Genomic DNA, 26,760 nt, shown 5'->3' with positions numbered 1-26,760 from the left:
AATAGAATCAAAAATAAAAATATATTTGATGCAATATTTGGACTACATTCAGCTTTTGCTGGTCAAAGAAAAAACTAACAAACATATTTATGGCAATTCTAGGAAGTATAACTATGCCAGGCACTAAAAAAATATGAGTCATATCTAGACTGACATATTGATAAGTAAATGAGGAAAAACTAACCAAACCTCACATTGAAACTCAAAACTTCATATTTCTTTATCTTACTGTGAAAAACACAGAAATTGAAACACGTTGGACCAATACTGTAAAAAATGTTGGTTTGATATCTTTAGAAATTGAGTTTTGTACAAGTTTAACGGAGCCATAATTACACATAATATTTGAAACAAACTTGCAACTAAGTAATAATATTCTAGCAACAAATGGGACATTCACATAATGGTATTTATGTATTCCTTAATGATAACATTGGTTATTATCCCAATAGACCTGATACTTGCCTGCTGCTGCTGCTAATATTAGATGTGTGTTCCTAATTAATGACTATTCAAATGAGTGTTGTACTGATTCAATCAATGCAGCAATATTGCGTTGTTATCTATAGTAATGTTATATAGCAAGGCCACAGAAGCCAGTTCTTGATAGCTTCTACATGACACAATTATTATTAAACCATTTTGGATGAATAAACCTAATGGAATCAGTTAACTTATTCAAGCATATCTATTGAATCATCTGAGTTATGACTGATAGTATGTTATTTATTTGTTTATATATGTTTGTTTGTGTTATTATAGTATGTTATTTGTTTAAAAGTTAAGCAGATAAGAACCTGTTTGTATGGTCATACTTTTACTTATTGCTTTTATACTAAATATTTTTTTTATTATTGTGGAAACGGTATTAAGTTGTGGTACAAAAAGTCTTCAGTATTTTGGGGGGACTTTTCTTCTCCCCTGGCTCTCTTCTTAATATTAAACCACATGGGATCATAAACAAATCAGCAACTTCCTACAGGAGATCCCCAACTAGGTTCAATACTGCCTGCTGCAAAAACATACTTTCACACATGTTTTTGCATTCTGTTTGTTGACTAAATAACCCCATGAGTATACATTATAGTACTCAAGGCATAAAAGCTATGTATCTAATTACTTACGGTTAATTTGATTAGCTTTTAGTCATTCGTTTAATTTGGGTTAGTAGGGGCTTTCAAAATGAGTCTGTTTACAAATTCAACTATTGCTCATCAACTGAAACTCATTACTCACTCCTGAAATGTGTTTTTATTATTTATGTACTGCAATTATGCAAAACTTAGGAACGTCGTTAGTCGTTAACCTAGTAGGTAGTAACTTATAAATTGTTGAACAAAAACGATAAAATACTTTGATAGCGACCTTGGTAACCGGTGACTGCCGCGCTTCGGCGGCGCGTTACGCCAATATTAAAATACTATGTACATATTTACTAATGGAATAGTGCCGCAATATATATATTTTTTGTATACCCTATTTTATACCCTATTTAAATACGTTATTATGATTAGATATCCTATAAAGCAGTTGCTTAATTCCCATTTGAAAGGAGTCCAATATAATATTTAAAGGGCGGTTTGCTCTCTGTAACGATTTTCTGATGAGACTGCTAAAGCGATTTTGATTGTTTGGGGCGGATTTAATATTTCGTTTACAAGAGACGTTAAGCGGACCAAACGGAGTTGGAAATATGAGAGAATAGCGAACGACAGCAATAGAAAAGTCGTAAAAAAGCTGTCACAATAACTTAAAGTATCGTTCAGGCTCAGTTGTTTAGCATTGTTTCCGCGATCCTCGCAGGATGCATCTGATATCTCCCGTTTGTATCAGGCTAGCTGCTAGCAACGCATAGTGATACGCGCGAAGCGACTCGCTTCCTGCTTCACACGCAACTCTATTTGTTGAAGTTATCCGACGCCCAATTCGATCCCGCCATGTTTAAATACACACTAATACATTTATAACTCAGAACAAAGATACTGCAAAATTTGCTTCCATGAGAAATATCTGCTGTGTTGTTTGAAACCGATATTTTTCACTGCGCGTGCGAAATCTTTGTTTAACGGTGTAAAAAAGTAACAGTAAACTGAGTGTGATCTTGTGGTCATCCGGTTACAATCGCATATTGTTGCTAGCGCTACTTCATTCACACGAAAATCAAAGTAAATCTCATTTTAATTTATAACAAAAGATTTTTAGCGAGTAAAAATTTATCGAGTGTTTTATAGTCTATTAGTCGTTAAACCGCGAAAAACTGCATGTTTTTGATAAGGGCAATTTGCAACAACCCATTCGTTTCTGATTAAGCGGTACTTGTAGAAACTGTTTCAATACAAAAGATTGATAAATTGCGTCACTCGCTATTTATTTATTAGCAGCTACGAGGCGAACGTTGCACCGCACACTTGACCATTTAAGTGCGATGGATGTCTACGATCTGCCCGACGTTTGAGCGACCGAGAGCCGAGACCAATTTGTCTTGAATAATAATTATTAGATGCTAAATAGGACACCAGTGATGGGCCATATAAAATCTTTATGGGTATCACATAATGGAAAATCTATCGATAGAGTAAACCTGTATTGAGTTTTTTGTGCCTTCTAGTTTTCTTACTAGCGGATCTTATGCAAAATACCCATCATTAGAAGCACGCAGCAAGTTGGTACCCTATAAACCAGCAGTGAAGTAACTTCAGAACTTAGAAAGTATCCGGATAAGAACTTCTGTAACAAAGACGCTTAGGAATAACCTTTTCATTTTAAATCCTCGTTTGCAAAACCCATTCCGGAAACCATAATGGTAGTGGTACTATATAGTCATCGTATTGACATCATGAACCTTCGATGTCTCTTTGACGTATTTCTTGTTGCGTGTTCAGCTACACTTCATTAGGTGTGACTCAAGGTTAATAAACAACTGCTCCCGATTATCCTTGGTATCATGTGACTTAATTAAACGAGACTAATTTATAGAAGCTGTTTACATGTGGATTAAAATCGCGTGAGACCAGAGACATCGTAAGGAGGTCGTATGTCTGAAGTACGACAACAACAGGCTGCAAAATAATTATCTAAGAGAATTGCTTAGGTTTTTTTTTATCTCTAACTTTGTTATAGCCGTAAAGTGTCGCCAGTTTTTTGAAGCCACAATAACTTCAAGATGGCAAAAAGAAAGGAGAAACATTCATAAGACGAAATAAACCTTAATTGTGTTTTAATTAACAACAAAATACCGTTAATGGAATTATGCATCCCCAATTTTACGCTACTTAGCTCGATTCGTGGCACGAACGTCCCATTTTCGTCACCCAATTAACTAGATCGAAACAACATGATGACGAACCCATAAAATTATGAATGATGTCATCCCAAATCCAAACCGTCTCATGTTACAAAAGCGACAACGTTTCACATTATTTAAGTGGCGATTCAACGTGTTTTATCGGCAGAAACGATGAGGGTCAGCTCACAGCCACCGATCTCCGTTCTACTGATAATTATCAGCAATTGAATGGACGACTGGTAGTTAATTGCCTGCTATCATTGACGTGGTGATTAACGCCCAGTGGCCGTCACACGAGTGACTCTCATGCAGATATAGTGTCGCGTTTATCTAAGAATAGAATTTGTCACTTGGGCACGCACGAGTTTTTGCTACCGAAGCAGTTTTCGTTGCATAAGAGTTTTTATATGCAGCTTATTTATTGGAAGGGGAAAGTCTTGCTTTGATTGAAGAAACAAAACTAAAGGTTTTACATATTTATGATTCGCTGATCACTTGCAAAACTGTTGTAGAATACGAGTGAAAGAGGCAAATGGGTCTCTACCCAAGATTTCACTTCTAGCAATCTTGCTGGATATCAGAGAATGAAATAATAATATTGTGATTTTGTCTATAGCAGAATGATGTCCAAAAAATACTGATACTACTATGATGAGTATGATGTAAATTACTTCATTGAATCAAGAACTTATAGTTCCTTTGAATGACTTAAGTTTGAGTAAAATAATTATAATCATTGTGAAGACCAATTACGATAATCGTTCATAGTTATAGTTATTATGGTAATTTCAGCGGTAACGGTAAGTATCTATAATTTTATTTAATTACAAGCCCATTTATATTAATTGCACAAGACAAAGCAAGATGAAGACATGAATGAAGTCGTCCATTTTATTACTTATAAATAACCACGAGATCTCTTGTAGAAATATGCGAACCTTAGTCATGTTCTATTATCTTATTGGACACAGGAAAAACAACAGTAAGAATATATTTGTTCATCAAAACTTCAGCCAAAACTGGAAGTACCTATTGTACTTCCAGTTTTCAGATTTCAGCCAAAACTGGAAGTACTTATTGTACTTCCAGTTTTGGCTGAAATCTAGAAAAAAACATGTATGAAGAGGGATTGGGGAGGCTTTTTCCCAGCAGTGAGACAGCACACATTTTCAATATTAATATTAGAGAGTTATCTGAATTACGAGAACATAGTAATACGCCCCTTTTACGTTAAAACTTTTCACAGCGCCATCTATACGCGAACATTGTGAATGAATAAGGGCGGAAAGGTGGTGTAATGTTGGAAGCTTGCCAAAGCTTCTAAGTTAGGTCAGTCAGTTGAGTAAAAGCTTGTATATGACGTCACTGGATGGCGCTAGTAGTTCTCTTAAGCTATTAAAAAATATTTTCGTCTCGGTACTAACTAATTAAAAGTTCTACAGCATAATTTTGAACTGTAGCACATTATATGTACCTATATGCTTTTAATTTTACCAAGTCAATATTACTCGATCAAGAACTTATAAAATACAAAATTGTTTTAATGCACGCAAGTATGCTTTAACCAGAAGCGATAACGATATCTACATGTTTCGCCAGCAACGTCCCAAAACACTTCTAACTATGATGCCAACAAAATATATATTAAAATATTTATGGACAGAACTTATGCTTCTGACGCGAGCTCCCAAAATGAAACTCCTAGGTTCTTTTTATAGCGTTAACTATGTTTCATTTTCTAATTTAACTTTAACAGCGTTGCCATGTTGTTGTGGCGTTTAATGAGAACTGCGGACACTTGCCATCTAGCGAGCCTAAACTAAAAGTAGTGCTTCGACCGCAAATTATAAAAGTTGTTCTGAGTTTGGACAATCCTCTGCGGTTCGCTGCCTATTGGAAAGTGACCATTGTTGAGTGCGAAGCTGCATTGAATTTTAATTGAGGAGGCGCCACTTGCGAATAATGAGCTCAAGTTCGCCGTTCTAGCCATACGTTCAATGTCATGTGGTATGTTATCTTTTAACACTGGCTTAGACGACAGTAAAGTTTAGGTTATCCAAGATGCGATTAACCCAATGGAGATTATCTTTTTACAACTACCCAAAAGAGCATTTACGTGTTCAACGTTTTGGATATGATGCTAAACAGAATTCCGCATGGAAATTCGCAATTTAACATCTGCTTAGCAAACTGTATAGTAAAGCTTATACGAACTAATATTCATTTTCTTTTGCCAGGCCACAGCTTATATTAAATACGTCGTTCAACACTTAACCACGTCATGATTATTCAAAACTTGGCCCACGCTTTAAGCAAAGGCGATTAAATCATTTCCATAATGTTAAGTATGACATTTTTTATTAAATTATCTTCATAAAACATAATTTCGAGCAGTTCACTCACAAATGTCTAGTTTACGGTTCAAATAATTATAGTTGAACTGAACATTTTTAATGTAACGCGATAACTTTTGCTATCAAATGTTTACGTTTTTTAAATAGTTATTACTTCTACGGCAATTCTAAAGCCGTTTATTTTCACAAGCCAAGCTTAATTGTAATTAATTAAAAAACTGCTGTCACAGCTAAGTACAATTCATGGTAACCATGCTTTTTGTTGCACTTCCCTAGAGCTAGACGAAGTAAATCTTTATCCCACCAAAAACATTAAATGTAAAAAAAAGCCAATCCTCTACGCAATTCCTCCACCGTAAAAAGTTTTGAGATCGCATAGAAGCCAAGTCCTGTTCTACTTTATTTGTAATAATAAATCAATATTTTGTGACTATATCAATAGTTTCGTTCACTTTACAATAATATTGACTTGGCCATGAGCACAATAAACTGCAAATATAATACAGCATATCTTGGAGAGGTGAAAGTCAAACATGAAGTTTAATATCACAGAATTAAATACTTTTAGTTTATTCAATTGTTACTAAATGACCGACAGTCAGTTTCATCCAACATCAATGAACTGCACATGTACTATGGCGCATGTTTAGTCCATGGTGATCTCAAATTCCAATCAGTCCATAATCAGTCCAATCGTAAAATCATGTCCATATAGAATTTATCAACGCACATTATTTCAAGAAGCGACTTTTAACTTGTGCTCATGGCCAAGACAGTATTATTGTAATGTGAACAAAACTATTGATATAGTCACAAAATATTGATTTATTATTACAAATAAAGTAGAACAGGACTTGGCTTCTATGCGATCTCAAAACTTTTTACGGTGGAGGAATTGCGTAGAGGATTGGCTTTTTTTTACATTTAATGTTTTTGGTGGGATCTAATTTATTTTTTGTAGGTCTCTTTCTTCTCTAAGTATATAACAAATTAAATTAACTTACATGCAACTAACTAAATATATAACAAACTAAATATGTACACCTAAAGTAGCACGTAAACAATATTTTTTTTAACCTAAAAAATTCGAAATTGTCGAATTTTTTAATCGAATAGCTTTTAGAATAAAAGAGATTTATTTCAGAGGTAGATGACGCTATCACATGAAATTATTTGATTTTTTTTAAGTACTACTTATACTAAGCTATGTAACGAAACCATAGCGCGATTTAGACCAGGACAACGGCATCTATCGAGCGAGCATGCAGTGTTTATCGCACTGCATTAATATGAAAGATTTTATCATTATTCATTTCATTTAAACCTAGCTTTTTTATTCATATGTTGTATATTTAATACATAATAACAATATACCACTACGTAACAATAAAACAAATAGTAACATTTTGTACATACATAAATAACAAAGTTATCAATGCAGTCAAAATTCATACACAATGTTCTTGAAAAACCGCAAATATAAATTTGTTTCCTATTTTTTTATTAAGTTTTAAGGTTTTTATAATTTTCCCTTTATATGTAGCTAATAACCTACCTTGGTGCCAAATTTGAAGGTTCTAAGTTTGCTAGAAGTACCTTAGACTTTTGATGATCGGTCAGTGAGTCAGTGACAAAATGGTGTAACTTTGATCGCTCATAACTGGTAAACTACTTATTCAAATGTCTTGTAATTTTGAGACTGAGCTTGTTCTAATACTTACTCTTGGTCATCGAAAACCTAAACTCCTAGCTTTGTTCACATGGAAGATACAGGGGACTGAAATAGCCGCGAAATGCTTCGAGAAAAGATGGTACGGCCGTGCCCGCTTTGCTCGAGTCTTGGCTGGGGCACTGCCGTGCCCTCAGATTATGAATAGTTAGAATAATGTATTTCACTAACTCTAGTTAGCCGGGTTAAATGTTAAAATTACTTAGGTACAAGAACTAAGTTAGACGGAAAGTTAGATAAATACTAACTTAAATGAGGAAGAGCCTTGTTTTTGCCGTTAGCAGAATGGAGATAAAATCTCTTAAGTATATTTACGTATTAAGCATAATTATTTAGCTAATCCGTCATTTTTTTATATATTAGATTGCCATGACTAAATGACCTGCATATTCAAACAAATTCATAATTTCAAATCTACCACTGCAATGAAAAGTGGTGGTATTGATGATGTCTATATGAAAGACGTAAGCAGATTAATTCGTCGCTTTTATGACTGCTAGTAATATCCGGTAGCTCTCGATCGCAAATACGGCTCTTCAAATATAATAAAATATGCCATCTGCGCAACGTGACGGGGATACGTTACTAAATAATATCTTTAACAGCCTCTGCAATAACTCGCAATGTATTTATAGCTAGAATGTCTATATTGAGAAGTAATTAAACACTAATGAGTAGTTTCAAATATTGTTGCAATGTAACAGTGTTTTTGTTTACGTCGGTCTACTAAAGAACTACGTATGCTTGCCATTACGGCAGTTTGATAAATTCGTACGATATTGTAACATTTTTTGTTTGGCTACCATAATATATTATAAATTATCTGTGGACATCATAGAAGATAAATGAAATGTCTCCTCGCACGGTCTGCATCGCGCCATATTTCATAGCGGCTGACCCTTCCAGCTCACGGCTTCGGCTAATAAGACCGCACTATGTTTTATTATCTGCACAAAATTAACGATTTGTTTTCCTACCATATTTTGGGAAAATAGCGACCCTGTGCTTAGACAGACAAATGTACCTATCAGCATTCCGTGAAACAAACAAAACTGCACACTCACCCACGTGTTCCAATTAAAACTACGAAACTAAAACACTTCATAGTGAACCAAAGCGATCAATATTCAATTACCCATCAATTAATCAGCATGTACGAGTAAGTTGATTGCTAAGGGAAATTAGTCCGACGTACATTTATTAGACGGCGTCGTGTTGGCAGCAATTAGGCCAAGGGAACTGCGAACGTTGGTAAAACTTTTAATGGCTAATTAACTGGATAAGTAACCAGCTATCAGCGAGCTTCGTACCGAGTGTGACATCCCATTTCCTATTTTTAACGTTATTTTGCTAATGATAAGCTGCACGAAGATGGCGCCCAACTGGAAACTTTAAAGCTTGTGAAATGTACTTACTTCGCTGTGAGCCTGTGATGCTATGTTTTAGAAGCTGTTTAAACAGATTCATTTACGTAAGCATCTACTTACTTTGTTATGTTTTACTGTATTGGTCTAATATGATCAATAAATATTTATATGGACCATTTGCCGAACTTCCAGCAATTTGAAGAAAGTACAGTATTCCTCATGTTTGCATTTGCAAAAAGAAATATGTGAGCAGGACCGATATCACCGCCAGGCTTTCAGCACTGTGCAATATTCATAAAGCTATGAATAAATCATCACAAATAGAAGAAAGTCCATGTAATTACTGAACATCATACTGACGTCCTTTTAAACAGTTTCCAAAAGGACCATGCTGGCTTTGCCCTTCATCAGATGCAAAATCAATTCATACAATGAAAGCAGAATACAGCTGGATGCCTTAAATGAAGCGTTCTCAAACGGCGGGAATATTTGCTTAATTTACAATTTACTTTGGTTTGGCTCGCCAGCGAGTGGGGCACTTCAATTGAATATATTTCTTTTTTTCCGAACTCGTGGCAATGGCTCTTGAGCGTTCTGCCGCTTGATTTGCGAATGGGCTGTGAAGAGCCCACGGCTGGATGCTCGGGGCACTCTATAGCTGTTTACTCGTACAATTTTCTATATTATTTGAGGTTTGCATTTGAAAACCGCTTAGATTCAAGTTTTAATGATAGAAACAAAATACCAATTCGTACTAAAGATATTTACTTAGCTGCATTATAATACATGTCTATGCTGAGCAACTGCTGTGCAAAGGTCTGTTTTATTTATTTGGTCAATTATTTTTTTAACTTGACAATAAGTGAAGTCATGACTAAGATTGCTTATTTATTTTGAGTTAGTCGATGTCGTAAGAAAATAAAGCGGAACAATAATTACCTCATATTTACCTCATTACTTACGGTTTTAGTAGCCTCGCAGTAGAAAACTTTTCTTTATTTTCAATATTGTTATCTGCAGTAGGTACTACCACTCGAGTTGTGCGCTTTCAGACTCGAGTCATAAGTTTTTCACAACCTCGTCCAATGGATTGCATATCAGATTAAACTTACGAGTTGAGTTCTGCAATCTTTCATCGTATCGAACTCGAGCCTTGGCGAGACTGCACTTTTTTACATCCAAGCTACTTAAAAAAAAGATGGCGCGCGTTTCTTCGGAAACTTAGTAATATGATCACATAATGTGATGTCTTCCTAGCCGATTATCGGCTACGGCGGCTGTTCTCATGTAAGGAGATCAGCCAACTGCGCAGGACATATTATAGTGCACAAGCATTTGCGCAGACACAGGTGCACTCACTATTCCTTAACTCTCATAGCCCGATGGGACGGCAATCCGACACGACCGGAAAGAGATCAGGCGCAGGACCGACATTGACGTGCTCTCCGATGCACGGGTGAATCAATCACCAACTTCCAGGCTTCGGGCTGCTTTGTGAAAGTCTTCTAAAACCCACAAAGCGATTTCGGCCCGATTCGGGAATCGAACCCGAGACCTCGTGCTCAGCAGCCACACTTGCGACAACTAGACCAACGAGGCAGTTAAATACTTGTACATAATGTAGCAAAGTAACAAATCTATCTAGATATAGGAGCTATTATAAAAGACTAAAACAAAGTAAATTAGGTTAATTACGCAATTAACATCTCCAGCTACAGGCCCATGTCATACTTTTGATTTTTTTCTAAAGTTCATCATCCTTTAACTGTCTGTTTTTATGTCCCCTGTCATTCTTCACTGGCTTAAACAAGCCAAAGATGAGTTATAATAGTTTCCTGCGGTTATCCCCATTAGTTGACATTTGTGAGTAAACAAAACAATAAAACGTTGTTTGGCGTAGATAATTGTAGTTATCCACATACTTAGTCAGTTCCTGCTTAGCCAAATTAGGCGTTGGCGCTTCCTTGTATGAACCAACCATAATAATGAGGTTGTCATTTTAAAAAGTTTGCTTACGTCTTAGGTCTTTAAATATTCCTCGATATGTATTATTATATAGTCTACTTCATCCATAAATTCTTCTTAAATATGAACAGGAACCTTAACTAAATTTCTTAGTAAATTAGTAACACCGAAAAATTTACCTCAGAGGCGTTTTTATATGCATTTGTGCAAGAAACGCCTCAAACAATACAAAAACATTAGATTGAAACATTGAGTTGTTCTCAGAATTGTTATTTGTGTCGTAATTATTATCTAGCGTTTTGTCATGCTCTAGAGGCAAGAAATGACGAGAGTATGTAAAACCGGGAAATTGTATGATGATTGTTTTCTTATCTTTTTCTTCAGCATGGAACCTAATTAATATGGCTATAAAGTTTTAGAGAGCTCGTGAGCCTGCGGCCTATTGTTATTTGTCATACTACTTGATTACCCGCCGTAATCTTTGAAAAATCGTGATCAGCCATCAGATCAGGACATCTACATGCGTTATGTAGGTCATCTATAATCAGTATGGTCTGCTTACCACAGTAATCGTTTAAGTATTTAAAACAAACGGCTTCTAGTTCTCATTGTGTTCTTGACGAAGATTTTCTTAGCTAACAGAATATTTCGAAGCTCGTAAATAAGTCGGTAAGTATGTCATGATAATGCAACAAAGTTTCTTTCGCTATTCTTCTAAACTACTAGCAACTTTGTATTCAAAATGCATTCGAAAGCAAACTAGCTTTGCTTCGTCTCTCCATCCTCCGAGCCTTTTTCCCAAACTATGTTGGGGTCAGCTTCCAGTCTAACCGGATTCAGCTGAGTACCAGTGCTTTACAAGAAGCGACTGCCTATCTGACCTCCTCAACCCAGATACCCGGGCAACCCGATACCCCTTGGTTAGACTGGTGTCAGACTTATTGGCTTCTGACTACCCGTAACGACTGCCAAGGATGTTCAATGACAGCCGCGACCTAAAGTTTAACGTGCCATCCGAAACACAGTCATTGGTGTCTAAGATATACTTAGAAAGTACATACAAACTTAGAAAAGTTGCATTGGTACTTGCCTGACCTGGAATCGAACCCGCGCCCTCATACTCGAGAGGTTGGTTCTTTGCCCACTAGGCCACCACGACTTACGTCCACCACGATTTGCGTCGTCTCTCCATTACGTAATTATTTTAATGAGGCAGAGTTCATTACGGAGCTACTCTCGATGGGATGAGCGTAACAAGGGTCTAGCTGTAAATAAACTAGAATTGTGATGAGATCAATTGCTTTGATGTCATAATCTATTAAGTATTGAGATTATTTTAAAGTCATTTGTCGCAGTTCAGTAGTTTTTGGACACTATATTAACAAATGACAACGTATGTGCCTCATCAAAACTTAAAAAAAAAAAAAACATTTTTTTGTTTATATCCAAATAAAAAGCTTACAAAACATGCGAATAAATTATGAGCCCAGCAAATTCCTTTATGTTGAATTAAAAATGTTATGCCAGCCTGAGCCAGTTTAACATCGCAAACCAAATAACACGAGTAAATAAACTGAGCAAAATTAAATGCAGTTTAACAAAAAACAATATACGTGTACGCCATGAAAAGTAGTACTTATGTTCCGAGCGAAAGCACCCGCGTCTGCCTGTAAATAAGGATGCTTAAAACATACAATGCATGCCCGTGGACTGGCCTAGGGCGAACTACGAGCATTACATGCTACGAAGATCCCCTTAGTTTGCTTTTCAGATTGGGCAACAAGGCTGCACCAACCTACACGTTTTTGTCGATGAATCTCAATATTTTAATCGTGAAGCAAACTTTTAAAAATCATGCATCAGTCAGTGACCTTCTCGCGTCAGTGAATGTCAACTAACGGAAATAATAGCCTTTATAAATAATGAACAATCAGCTTACAATCTCTCCATTGTGTGCTGTTTTCCATTAAATAAACACGAGAATAAATAGCACATGAAAAAACTGTAAAAAAGAACCGTATTTGGTAGTCGATGTTATGGTGTACCAACGCTAGTATTTTACATTTTTAATCACGTATCGATCGGTTGAAGAAAACCTCGTTAATCACGGCTACCATCGTTAGCAGTCATTCGTACACAGCCAAACTCATAAACTACGCCGGTCATATTCAGAACCCGCGCTCTATTTCTCTTTTTATTTTCTACCGTGATTTCCCAAGCAATTTTTTCAACCTTCCAAATTCGTAAGTGCATTTTTGTATGCACTAGTCTCGGTGCAGACGCTTATTGCCAATTTTCTATACCGATGCACCGGAGATACCGGACAACGGACATCGGATCGAAAATTGAGAACGGCTTTTACCTGTATTGTGTAAACAAAACTTTATTTCTGTATTTTTGGAACAATGAATGTTCCATTGGTAATACAAACGTGATGTAATTTGTTTGTTTTGATGTTTCATTGGATAGTCAAAGCTGAAATACAATAGGAAAACGTGAGAAAGAGAAACTATCAATTGCATCAATTATTTTACTAACAAATCCATTTTATTCATCCAGTTGTACAATATTATAGAAAATGATTTCACATAGGCTTTATGCGTTAAATAAATAACAATGAGTACCTAACCTTCTATCTATTTATCTTTCAATTGTTTCAGAAATACCAAGTTACAACTTACCTGAAAAACTTTTCATATGTATTATGATTTGCTTCATAAAAGTTCGGTTAATTAGTTTTTTGATAAGGTAATCGATAAACGCGTTATAAATTGCAAACATGTGTGATAAGATTTTGTTAATGGCTGCTTAATCGTATGTGAAATTGTTCGCTGTCGTAAAATCCGTAACATGTTGCATGACTTCTCCTATAGAAGACTAACTGTAGATTTAGGCACTTGAATATCCTTGATGCGTGTAGCTCGAAAAGGGCTTGTCGATGTCAGCATGATAATTCGCTTAAATCTTGCTATGATACTTACCCAAATTACGTTGGGTAAATTATGGGGTTTCCGTACGATAGACAAATTGAAAATTGCTTATTACCTCCATGGTTTCTGGGCCACGGAATCGCTTTCAGGGGAACTGTAAGGAAAATTTGTAATTTATTTATAAAAAAAAAAAATCCTGTAATATCAACGAATGTATAAATAAATGTAATGTATTTAGTGCATAATCTTGGTTAGCTGTTGTTAGTTAACTTTTGATTTTAAATAGCCTTCAAGCAATGTTTGCTTTTGATTAAACACGAGAACTTTTAACGTTTCACTTATAGTAATAAAATGTATCCTTCATAACAATATGTAGATAACATGTAGGCTATAATTCATGTGCAGAAAATTTTAAGAATGCTTATCAGTCATTTTAATTACTCGCAAACTTGACTGATTATCTTACGCAAACAGCAGTGGCATGTATGACCTAAAAATTAACGAACCTCATTTTGGTATTATTTTAGCAATACAATTTCAGCGTCCTTTGTTAAAAAAAAAACAGTTTTGAACGTAAACAACAGATGTGTTGAAGAACATGTTTAAACAAGGATATTATGCCTTTGTCTGTATCATTTTCCTAATTACACATCGGGATAGGACTCCGAAAGGATATTGTTTTAGGCTCTATTAGGTTGGGCGTCATGGTCTCGGAAGATGTGATGTCTAATAATATGGCCGTAAGACGAATTTTAAGATGAGAGTAAGTGGGTACAGAACTTTCAGCTAGAAATACCAATGTACCTATTTATAGTTGTATGCAGAGTCTATGTCATACATTGAACAGACCTAACAGTACTTTTTAAAACAGTAATCACATGTGAAGAGATTCCTCTGATTCGTGCATGGAACCACATGTTTCTTAAGAAATAGATGCATTATTGGTTTCAAAATGAGTCCTCAACTGTGTTCGTGTGTTTGTCAGTTACCTAAGTTTACCTTAAATACTAGGTTTTCTTGGAAATATTTGTTCACGAACCTGTTAAGCAGCTAAAACGGTTACTCGCCTTAAAGGCTTTCATGACAGAGGAATTCTTGAAGTAGCTTCGCTAAATTTCCGGAGCCTGTTATGTTTCAGGGGCCTTGCTGCACCGCGTCTTGAGGTGTAATTTTTTTTCAAGATTATGAAGCTTTTGAGGCTTAATATTTTATGTATGTTCAATATGAAAAGGTTTTTTCAATGCGTATTTTTCGTGCCAATGGCCATCTTACAGACTCAATCAATAATATAATTCATTAGATCAGATACATAGCTTGCTTATTTATAAGAAATCATTTTTACTCGCACCAACACAGCAACAATTTCAACACAATAAAAATTAACACTTCCGCTTTGATAAACACATATAAATACGAAGCCTGGAATGCGCGAAAGAACCGTGAAACCTAGCATCATTATCTGTGCCAGGTTCTTTTCAGTTCATTGACGCATTTTTAGATATCTATCACGTTATTGTCACAAAGAGAAGCAATGGCAATATACTTTCGCAATTTATCAAGATTATGTGTTTCGAAATTACGTGTAAATGAGATACGCCAAAAATAGCTCGTGAAGAGACCAAATATTTTTTATACTTCGCATTCTTATTGAAAGCCTCGTAAAGCCTTCTTTTTAAACGTTGTTAAGAAGATAAATTGGTGCAATATTTTTGTTAACTTTACAATCGTTGCTTGCGGTATTATTATTTTTTTTTTTTGAAAAATATTGAATGAACAAAATTTAGAATTCATATGCATATTAGATAATTAAAAAGTGCATGCACAGTTATTTATTATCAACTATTAATAATAACGGTGGTTGAAAAATAATAAGGCAAGATGCTATTTATAAGCCACAAACTTTATCCTCACGACAATATTTGAAAGTTTTAAAGGAAGACACATAACTCCAATACTCTGTTCAAACAAGCGCTATATTATTAAAACTATCCGAGTAATATATCCTTGACAGAAATATCTTACAATTTGAATACTGCATCGTACTTTATGATCGTGAATTGAGTGGTGGGTCGTGGGATGCAATTTACAGAGACCAAGTTTTATTTTAACGTTGCTATCGCTGTTTCTTTACAATGCAATGATCTTGAGGCCATTTAAAACGAGGAAATGTTTATTTTTCTCAGTATAACGACATATGCTTTATGTGAAATATCAATTGAATATTTTTTGCCACAGTTGTTTTAGAAATTCTAGTGATTTGACACTTTAATTAACTAGGTATGTTTATCGAAAGCTGATGATGGCATGTATAAAGCACGATAGAAGGTAGCATGTGGTCATCCTTTTCATTTATGTATAGGCAGATGACATCAAGTTCCCGTGATTGTTATCTATAGTCAGTAAAAATAAAATAAAAAATAAGTGCACCTATTAGGTCACCCGTGTGAAATAACTACTTGATACTCCTTTGCTTAAGGTTAGGCATAGGTAACTAAGCTGGTGATTAATCATTAGTAGAAACGTTGATGCAGCTTTTAAAACTGTCCCGATTTAATTGTCTCCCAGTGTATTCAGTCTATTATTGTACAGACGGTTTCAATAACAGTGTACACTTTGCTGTTTTACAATTTACCCATACATTAGTCGTCTGTAGACGTTTCTTTAATACTTTCTTTCTTTTCTTTTCAGATATACTTGAGATGAACATCGGAATGCGAATTCAGTTACATTTAACATAGTTGGTAAGTACCCTCATCCAATTACCCAATCTAAAATTGAGTTACACATGGTTCTATTTCTGGCATTCTAGAGTTAGGTTCCGAATTCTCTTCGCCCCTTTTGTGTGATAGGTACTAAAGGTCAGACTGTGTTAGTACGGCTGTGTTTGGGAAGCTTTATTATCTAACATCAAGCATGTTATGCCGTACTTATACTGCAGATAAGAGCCTGCCCTTTTTTGCATCGACTGTAAAGGATACCTAACAACGGACTGTATTTAAAAAATCCAGCTGCGAATTGAATCCTTTCCACGCTCAGCTCGCTTGATGCGTTTGCGATTTCATCGTGTCTAATTTCATGATTATTTCTATTAGCTTGTACGGGTTCTCTCTTCTCTGTTCTTCCTTCTCGTTGCAATGCAAATTAACATCGTCACCCAGTTAGCTGCTCGCCTGCGTAAAGTTTGAAGGCCTCTTCAACTGTAGCCCGCCCAAATTCTGAAAACTACCAAAATAGCAGCTCATTTCTATTTGTGATAATTCGATATTTGGGAATGTAACTTTATTCCTTACGGCAACTTTAATTCAATGCTTTCTTCATTTAAGTTAGATTTTAGAGTATAAACACGAATAATTCTACCACCACTGGGTCATCGACAAAATGAACGCTAAACTTGATCTTTACGAGATAAATATTCATAAAAGTCATTTGCCAACCATCGTTATCCTTCACCGTGGCTAATTAAAACTGACAGACAGTACTCGCCACTCGGCATACTCAAAAAGCAAACTACTCTTTCTGTCCGAGCCACTCGAGTTTTTTATTCTAGGAGACAGGTCCTTTTGTTTTTTACAACGTTTTTATAAAGCACTAACTATATAAATATTAGAGTGCAATTTAATAAGGACGGTCTTCCGATAGACTTACTTGAAAGTGGGCGCTAATAGGATTGATAGAAGGATTTTTTTCTTTGATGTAATAAGTAACTAGCGAGGAAAAAAGTCTATTTCTGTGAAGCTAAATTGCAAATATTCGTGCCAATAATCAGTGGGTATTGATTTGTGTTTCAACTTTAAAATTGTCAATTGAATAACAGTATCACTGAATAAAAAAGTCAATGTAACGGTAACGGCCACAACCGCTTTAATAAAACCTCATTCTGCAGAATACATATATTTATTACGCCAGGTAACACTCGAATGTTTCGCAAAGTTTGGCGATTCTTAAGGACTTGGCGCCAATCCGAGTAGAATGCAGTATAGCCAACCAACCAATCGATACCGATATAATCGAGAACCTCTTAAATATGTATCGAGTCAGGTGTTGGCAGGGATGCGAATTTAAACAAGCCTGCGGTCTTTTATGACGAGGCAGTGGCATTTTCTGATAGGGTTTTGATAAATCAAGTACCTCGTGTCTCTGAACCATAAGGTCTTAATATGTTGATGCAATACTTATGTAACAGATAGTAGCAAACATGCACATGTAAAATGATAACTGTACTTGTGCAAGTATGAGTGACCTGCCAGCTGGGTTGTGTATGCAACAAACTAGTTACACACTAATCTGTTCAAGTAGATGCTGTTAAATGTCACACTTGCGAGTTATTTCAGTACTGTGAACCCATTTGAAAGATAATACATTATGTTAGAAACATTTGTGATCAATCAAGTCAGTCACACACGACTGTCCGTCAGTGGACTGAATAATTATCGTGGCAAGTCACGAAGACTGAGATGAACACTAGATGGCCTACTTACGAGTGAGGAGTCTCATTGATGTGTTCCAAGGTTATCGTGAGTGTTGTGATGAACCACATGTTAGTCTTATTGACGTTAGTCTTAAGATTTAGGGAATCCAATGAAATGCTTTTTCAAGCGCATTTGATGCTGCTACCTTTCGGGTCTCCAAAATTGTGATAGTGATAGAAAACCCTTTGGTTGCCCGATTGCTATATCCAGCTCGCTAGACGTATTGCGCACGTAATTATTTTCAACAATCAATAAATAACAGACTAAAGGACGTGGCACATTACAGCAGCACCGCAACAGCACGGCTCCACACCAGCATTTAAGTTGTCATTCAATTTAGAGCATTAAATCGTGTATATTATAATATATTTCGTAATGTCAATATGAAAAAGCCAACGGCGAGCAGTCAGCGTGCTTGCCGCTTCCACACAACTCGACTCGCCGCCCGCGTGCTGCAAGCGAGCGGTCCTCATGCGTACAGCGCGCCGACGGCGTGCTAATTGCCCGCCGACTCCGAGCCGGCAGCGAAACAACGTCATTACGTCGTGTTCAATCATAACATCAATCATAATCGTCTTAAAATAATATTGAGTTTGCGGTGACAGCAAGCTTACACCTCGCGGCCGGCGCGCGGACGGCGCGCCGACGGCGAGCGGACGGCGCGCCGACGGCGAGCGGACAGCGCGTGGTTGGCGCGCTGTCCGCTCGCCGTAGTCTTAATTCGAGGCGACGCCGTGCTGCAGCCGTGCTGTTGCCGTGCTGCTATAATGTCACATTATAGCAGCACATTATAGCAGCACGGCAACAGCACGGCTGCAGCACGGCGTCGCCTCGAATTAAGACTACGGCGAGCGGACAGCGCGCCAACCACGCGCTGTCCGCTCGCCGTCGGCGCGCCGTCCGCTCGCCGTCGGCGCGCCGTCCGCGCGCCGGCCGCGAGGTGTAAGCTTGCTGTCACCGCAAACTCAATATTATTTTAAGACGATTATGATTGATGTTATGATTGAACACGACGTAATGACGTTGTTTCGCTGCCGGCTCGGAGTCGGCGGGCAATTAGCACGCCGTCGGCGCGCTGTACGCATGAGGACCGCTCGCTTGCAGCACGCGGGCGGCGAGTCGAGTTGTGTGGAAGCGGCAAGCACGCTGACTGCTCGCCGTTGGCTTTTTCATATTGACATTACGAAATATATTATAATATACACGATTTAATGCTCTAAATTGAATGACAACTTAAATGCTGGTGTGGAGCCGTGCTGTTGCGGTGCTGCTGTAATGTGCCACGTCCTATAATGTGCCACAAGCTATATTCCTAAAATTACATTAGTCAGACCATTCACAAAATTAGTTTAGTAGCTCTATCGATTACCACTCCATTAATGTTATCTCTGTAATAGATATTGGTATATTCGCGGACTGCAATTAGTAGCAACATTAACATTTGGTGTATTTTGATACCACTTAGATGTAGTTAATTCATTAACCACATTCATGAGCCTGATAATAACCATTTACGTAACTCAATATGAGGACGGAAGCTGCATATTATCGTAATATAATAATGATACTAAAATATGTATTAAATCATATACTGATGCTGTTTATGTTGTAGTACTTCGTTTCAATATTTCAGTAATGCGTTGACCGCAACCGAAAATATTGTGTTTGCTGGCTAACTTATGTGAGCTGTGTCAATTGATATGTCATTAATGACAACATGTGGTGCACTGGTCACCACAAATATTGCCCAGCATGGCTAGCTTAAAACACTATACATCACTTCATGTTTATTAGTTTTGACTTTTCTCTACAGTTTAAAAGCAATTTAAATAAATATCCCTTGATATCGTTTAATGTACTAGGTGTCCATCATAATAGCTGATTACACTATGAAACTCCACTAGCTAGATAAGTTGATCCGAAGATTCGGAAAATTAATTCTACAGCTAAATCTCGCTATTTTTGTTAGAATAAAAGATTGATATTTGCCGAAAAGAGCAAATCCTAGCGTTAGAACGTCCTGCGCACAAATTATACTCATAATACCACAACTTTTTGAGCACCTCGACCGACATAATATCGTAACGCCTGTCTCCAAGAACATGCTATGTATCGAGCCAGTAGTTCCCAGATACGAAACGGATCATCCACTACATCCCCTGTCTGGTATTGTGTAGCTCCTAACAGCGTTCCAAGTTCCGATGCCGGCTGCATTCGGATTAGTAACCATGTACTGCCAAATGGGAACGCGGTATGTTTTCCTTTCTTTCAAAATTTGACATGGAACTATTTCGGTGACAGGAGCGTAGGTTTTTAACAGAAAGTTTGAGTGTAGCATGCGCAAACTCAACTTTTTCCGATTGAGTATACCTTCCATGACCTATTTTCAATTTTTTCGGAGGTCGGGTACCCAAAACTTAAACTTTTTCCGACTATTGTGATCCAGACCCCTATATATTGCCCATCATAAATTCAGACTAAATAACAGTATAAAATTCAATAAGTACCCATAGCTGCCATGGGAAGACCGACCTACATAATAATATAAGCAGAAACGCAAAGAAAGTTGTCAAGGGTCCTACTATAGTTCGGCCATTCAGAGAATGCGTTCCTGACACGTCGCGATTGAACTGACGACGTAACTTTGCAATGGCGTTGCAGTTACGATAAAAATATTTTTGCTGGTTGTTTACCGTTTTAACAATTGAGGAGCATTAAAACAACATTATTATATCAATAATCAATGAATGTTATTACGTCGTCAGTTCAATCGCGACGTGTCAGGAACGCATTCTCTGAATGGCCGAACTATACCGTAATAATATAACTCGGGAACGTATAGAAGGGATGATAACATGGAATTTTCCGTCAGGTAATGTTGCAACTTTGTGAAGGTTTCGGGTAGTTATGTACACGCTCTGTCGTATAGAAAGAAAGTCAGGCTTTAGACAAACTTTGGGACATCTCATCGCCAAGATGAACCTGTTTGAGAACCCTTTCCAACTGAATCGAGTGTCACAGAATTACGACAAGTTTATCAACGAATTTATTTGATTTACAAAAGTGATATGTGCTATGTTTTTATCTGTATACGTAGAAAAAATACATAACCCAACCTTGTTTTCTCCATTCAATTATTTTTTAATATTTTCGCATACTTGTAGGCTCCACACAAAAGTTGTAAAATGTCAAGGCGCTCTATAGATTGTCTGCGGAGTGTCGGATGCTGGCCATTGTTGTAGCTCGTGCTTGACTCTGGAGGGCTTCGAGAGGGATCATGGCTGCCACTCGTGTCTGCCGTCATGTGAATGGAAAAAAATATGAATAAAATTTTAGTTTTAACTTCAAACTAAAAAATGAAGCGTGGCGAGACGGCTACAGAGATATTCAGATATGGTAGTGTGAAGTTAGGACTGATTTTATTTATAACCGACTTCAAGATCGTAATTAGGAAACTTAATTGGTAGATAGCTACTTTTTAAAATCCAATTATGCTCTTAATTTTTTTATCAGTTATACAGCTGACTACAAACAATCAAACATACACGGACGCAGTCAACTGTCTTTCTACATTATAAAATAATAAACTACAAGCTGAGTTCATTCACGATTAATTTTAAACAAGCCACAGTTTTATACTTTTTTAATTCTCTAGTTCTTGGTTTTACCCAGCCTGCATTTTCATTACTGACGTAAAAATAATTCCTAGAATAATTGATCATAATGGTCTCCGTCAAGGTCATCTTGACTATTTTTATACTGAAATCCATTGTTTTTTTGCTGGTTCATAAACTAAACATTAAAAATTAAAATAGGTTTGCAAACCTGATATAGTTATCGGCACGAATCTTGAGCTCTGACCTACATCTGCGCAGAAGTGATTTATTAGCAAAGAACCAATCTCGAGTGACGGCTATGACGCGATGCACTGCGGGCCAATCACCGCTTTAGCCCGCCCCCGCGCCTCACTTTATACCACAAAAGGGGCCAATAAATTACTTCTGCGCAGGTGAAGGTCAGAGCTCGAGATTCGTGCCGGTAACTATAACAATGCTATCAGCAACAAACTTGACGCAATACCTCTTAAATATAAGGAAAATCGATTCTTACTATCTGCAAGTAAGAGACAAATGGAAATAACGTTCCGAGAACAAAGAGATAATGTAATCTAATTCCACATTACAAAACAAATTGTTTTTGTTTCATACTTTCTGTTTCCCGCGGTTCTGCTTTCATCATGTGGAAACTAGACTAACTAAAACATCCTTATAAAAAATAAGCCATAAAACAAGCTACTAAAATCTGTATTTCTTGAATAGATTTTCAATTATTTCTCTAAATTAAAAGGTCCAAGGTCTATGTGCTGGTATCTGTACCATTGTAAACCTTTCTTCTTCTTCTTCTTCTTCTGTTCCAAAGTTATTTGTGGTCAATACATATTGCACTACTTATTAAGAATACATATTCTGTTTCTCATCCTTACTGTCAACCGCCATGCTAACGTATCCTTCTAATTTTACGTCATCTCTCAGACAATCAGTCTGTATTTTTTTCATAATAGGTATGTAATTTTCATCTATATCTGTGGCTTAAACATGAGAGTATAACAAACACACACATTCTCTTTCTCGGTATTAGTTATATTGAAATATTTATAGGTATCATGTCCATTCGATTTCGTTAATCGATTCAAACGATATAAGCATAAAACATGAAATATTCGCCGCCTGTCATACCCGCCAATATTGTTCAGTATTTACATGAAAGCATTTCAAATTGAAATGGCGGTTTTTTAAATATTCAATTCGGATATTGAAAAAAAAAGTTTTTTAATTTATACGTTGAAAAGTTAGGACATGTCACACTGTTGTCGATTAATTGGTATTGAATGTACTGGTTGATTAATTAACTTACCTGTTTGTTTGTACACGGTGACATTCGAGAACCAAGTAAGTAACAATATAAATAGTTTTCCTATATCACGATGTTTCCCCCAGCGTCTGTTCGTTTAGGCTCTGTGAAAACTTTGCCGGAGTAATAGGGTTCAGCGTTAGTTAGGCTGTTCATAGAAACTTGTTTCCCTTATTTTCACACACTAAATTAATGTAAATAGAGTATGTAAACAAAATATGTAAAATTTTGCAGTATTCGATTTATCGAGTGGCTACTTATATCTTAACCAAGTGTAACTAATTGTGCAAAATAAAGCACAATTTCACTATTTTATTTTCTAGACCATTAATAAATCAACACTCTTTTCAGTACAAAAGTTTTCATCGTCTTTTCAGTGTAATACAAATAAATAGTATAAAAAAGTAGTGTGCATCGGTCGGCGAGTGGTGAACAAACGCTAACCACATCAGGTACCGTGGTAAAGGAGGCATTAGTAAATTAAACGCAGCTCTCTCAATATTGTGCTAGCCAAGTGTGCTCCGCTAAACAATACTATATTATGAGGTGACTGTAGCGCAATTGCGTTACGCGTCTTCGTATTTAATGAAAGAGACAAGAAAACAGTAACAGAAAATTTCATTCAGTTGATGATCCAGTTGTGAATGAATCTCTGATCAATGAAATTTGTATCAAAATGAGACAAAACATGCTTTTGTAGGCTACATTATATTTAATTGTATGCCCTAATGATCCCTATGATTGATTTTTATATTATTATCGGAAGTTTTGCCTTTCTTAAATCATCTAATTAATCATTTCTCATTTCATAGAACAAAATCTGATCTAAAATGCGATCTAAAATGACGTATGACAAATTTGTGATTACTTTGGTCCCTGATTTATCTGTTTAAGTACCTACCAGAAACGTATGCAAAATTATAGATATATGTACTCTTAATGTACCTATATAATTAGATGAATTCTCGAGCATAATCAGCTTAATTGCCGAATCACGCGTGATCAAGCAAATACCAAGGAGTAAGTCTAAATCAAGTGTACCGATTACGGATTACTATCTATACATACTAATAATATTACATGTAAAGTATACGACATCGTGTACAGATAGTTACTAGGACTTTTTTGAATGATTTCTTCCAACATTCAAATATACATACGTAATAGGTACCTACTCAGTAAATATGAAGCCCAGTTTTACAAACTTATTTCCTCTTTTTGTCGTCTTATATAATAAAACATCCTTGTATTTATCATTATTTTTTATTTGTTTATTAAATATACGATGTGTTTTGATACAATTTCATAATTTAGTAGAACGTAACACGTTTATAACAAAGTTAAATCATAAAATAACTATCGTAACTTCTACTAAAGTGACTAAACTAAATGTTTTCTAATGATTAAAAACCAGAAATTATTTACCTATGTACTAAATATACAATTATGGCTTCTGACAAAACTTTTGGGTTTACATAAACTTAAACTACAAAATTCGTGTTCCTTCATTTAATCATTATTAACATTGGTATTTATACACTTAACCAACGACTAACATGCTGAATTAAAAAGCATCTGGCAATAATATTAAAAAGAAAATTATATTTCGAAAATAAATAACATACTTCTACTTACACAAATAAAAGGTATGTGCTACATCAAAATACATACCAACAGTACCCCGCACGTAAAGTATCATACAGCCTTCCTCGATAAATAGGCTGTCTATCTCTGCAAGATATTTTCAAATCTTTCCAATTCCTGAGATTAGTGCTTTCAAGCAAACAGACACGCTCTTTAGCTTTATAATATTAGTAAATCAATTACCAAGTAAGCTATGATTTTATGTACCTACCACCAATAAGGGATCTAAAACATACTAAAATATACACATGTATATGCGTTTAGTAGTAGTAATATGCGTTTCAGTTCCTTATCTGGTGAATCTAAGATAATATATATAGTATGACAGTTTTGTTTACCTACACCTATGTATAAAATTACTCTGTCAGTTATTTACAGCTTCATGTAAAAAGCTCGTGTCAGAATTAATTTATTATTGTGTATAATAATTTATAGCTAGATATTCCAGCTAATACATGCTATCTAATCCTGAAATATACATGTATAATAATGTGTACTTATTTAAATATAGCAATAACATACATAATGTGTACTTATTTAAATATAGCATGGGCTGATTTCTATATCCTTCCTCCACCGATCTAGAAGTTAAATCCACATACTGATGATGATTAAAAGCTGTATTTATATTCATATTACACCAAGTATTATTGTGCGCACTCATCCTAACATTTAACGTCTAAGTCTAAACTTAATTATTAACTAATAAAATAGCAGTGAATTTTAGCTGTAGAATGTCAGTTTCAAGCCTTGATCTAAGACCGTCAGTTGCACAAAGATCCATTAAAATGCGAGCTTCATTATCGATTGCTAACACTTTTTATCTTGTTGACAAAGAAAGAGTTAGCAATGCGTTTAAAGAAGCTTTAATTTTAATGGACGTTACTGCAACTGACGGTGAGACACCTAACTGAAAAGTGGCCAAATATTATTTTAAAATATTGCCGTGTTCACGTCGAAAGAAGAATAGATGGTATTTTTGTTGTTGCAAAAGATGCCTACAAAATGAATTTTATTTATTAATGAATACAAAATCTATAACTAAAGTTAAGATTACATATTTATGCATTTATGTTTCCTTAAACTAGTCATAAGACCCCGTCTGAACTTGACTCATACTGTTATAATAAGGCTTATATTTAGACCGTTATCTTTCTTCTAGATATAAGTCAAATCGGCCATATTAAGTTTCAGAGTTCCTACAAAAACTCTCAAGTCCTGCTACACTTGTGATATCATCTATTTATTATTTATCTGGTAGACAATTCATATGACCATTTACAATTTATAACTGGATTATGAACACTTATTTATTCGCCATCTAAACTCGCCTCACTAGAATTTAGCCTAGTTTTCATTTTTGATATTTTTTATTGTAAACTTATTTTAGTAAAGTTAAAGAATTGTAAATTATGCCTTTGCTCACAGCTGACACCCAACCTCTTCTTTTTTTTATTCAAAACAAAATAATTCATATATTTAATCAACATACGATCCTGTGTTTTGGCACGTTTAACTAAGTTCCGGTTATCATTGAATATCTTTGACAGTCGTTATGGGTATTCAGAAGCCAGTAAGACTGACAACCAGTCTTACCAAGGGGTATTGAGTTTCCCGGGTCACTGGGTTGAAGAGGTCAGATAGGCAGTCGCTCCTTGTAAAATACTGATACTCAGCTGCATCGGTTAGTCTGGTAGTCGACCCGAACATGCTTTGGAAAAAGGCTCGAGAGATGATAAATCAACATAGTATGATGTAAAGGTAAACAATTGTTGGATAACCTGAATAAGTAAATAAATAGGATCAACCTAACAACTTATACTTGGACAGTATATAAGTAATTTTTCAAAAAAAGCAGATTACCTACTGTAGGCATGCGATAGTGTGAACATCTCCATTGAAACCTACACTTCTGCTTTTTACAATAGCCGTCACAGCTTCACAAAGAATGAGACTGGCTCTGAAAAATAGCTTATGAAATTGTCCCACGTGACGCTAAAGCGAAGCGAAGCTATGTAACCACCACTGAAGTGTCGAATGATCAGTCACCAGGTTTTAAGACCATTGTTGATTAAGAAAAAAGTTGCGTTAGAAAAAAATAGCAA

At 35.9% G+C, this 26,760-nt stretch overlaps 1 protein-coding gene across 1 annotated transcript in view; it reads left to right on the top strand.

Moving 5' to 3' along the window:
- LOC124638139 (probable beta-hexosaminidase fdl) overlaps window positions 1-26,760 on the top strand; it is a 73,201-nt gene that overhangs the window by 1,546 nt on the left and 44,895 nt on the right. Inside the window, exon 2 of the mRNA XM_047175017.1 lies at window positions 16,320-16,372. The gene's annotated coding sequence lies outside the window, so the exon portion shown is untranslated. The remainder of the gene's footprint in view (window positions 1-16,319; window positions 16,373-26,760) is intronic.

The sequence above is a fragment of the Helicoverpa zea genome, chromosome 17, assembly GCF_022581195.2.
Source record: "Helicoverpa zea isolate HzStark_Cry1AcR chromosome 17, ilHelZeax1.1, whole genome shotgun sequence".
NCBI classification, from domain to species: Eukaryota; Metazoa; Arthropoda; class Insecta; order Lepidoptera; family Noctuidae; genus Helicoverpa; species Helicoverpa zea.
This window is presented reverse-complemented; position numbering and strand designations above follow the sequence as displayed.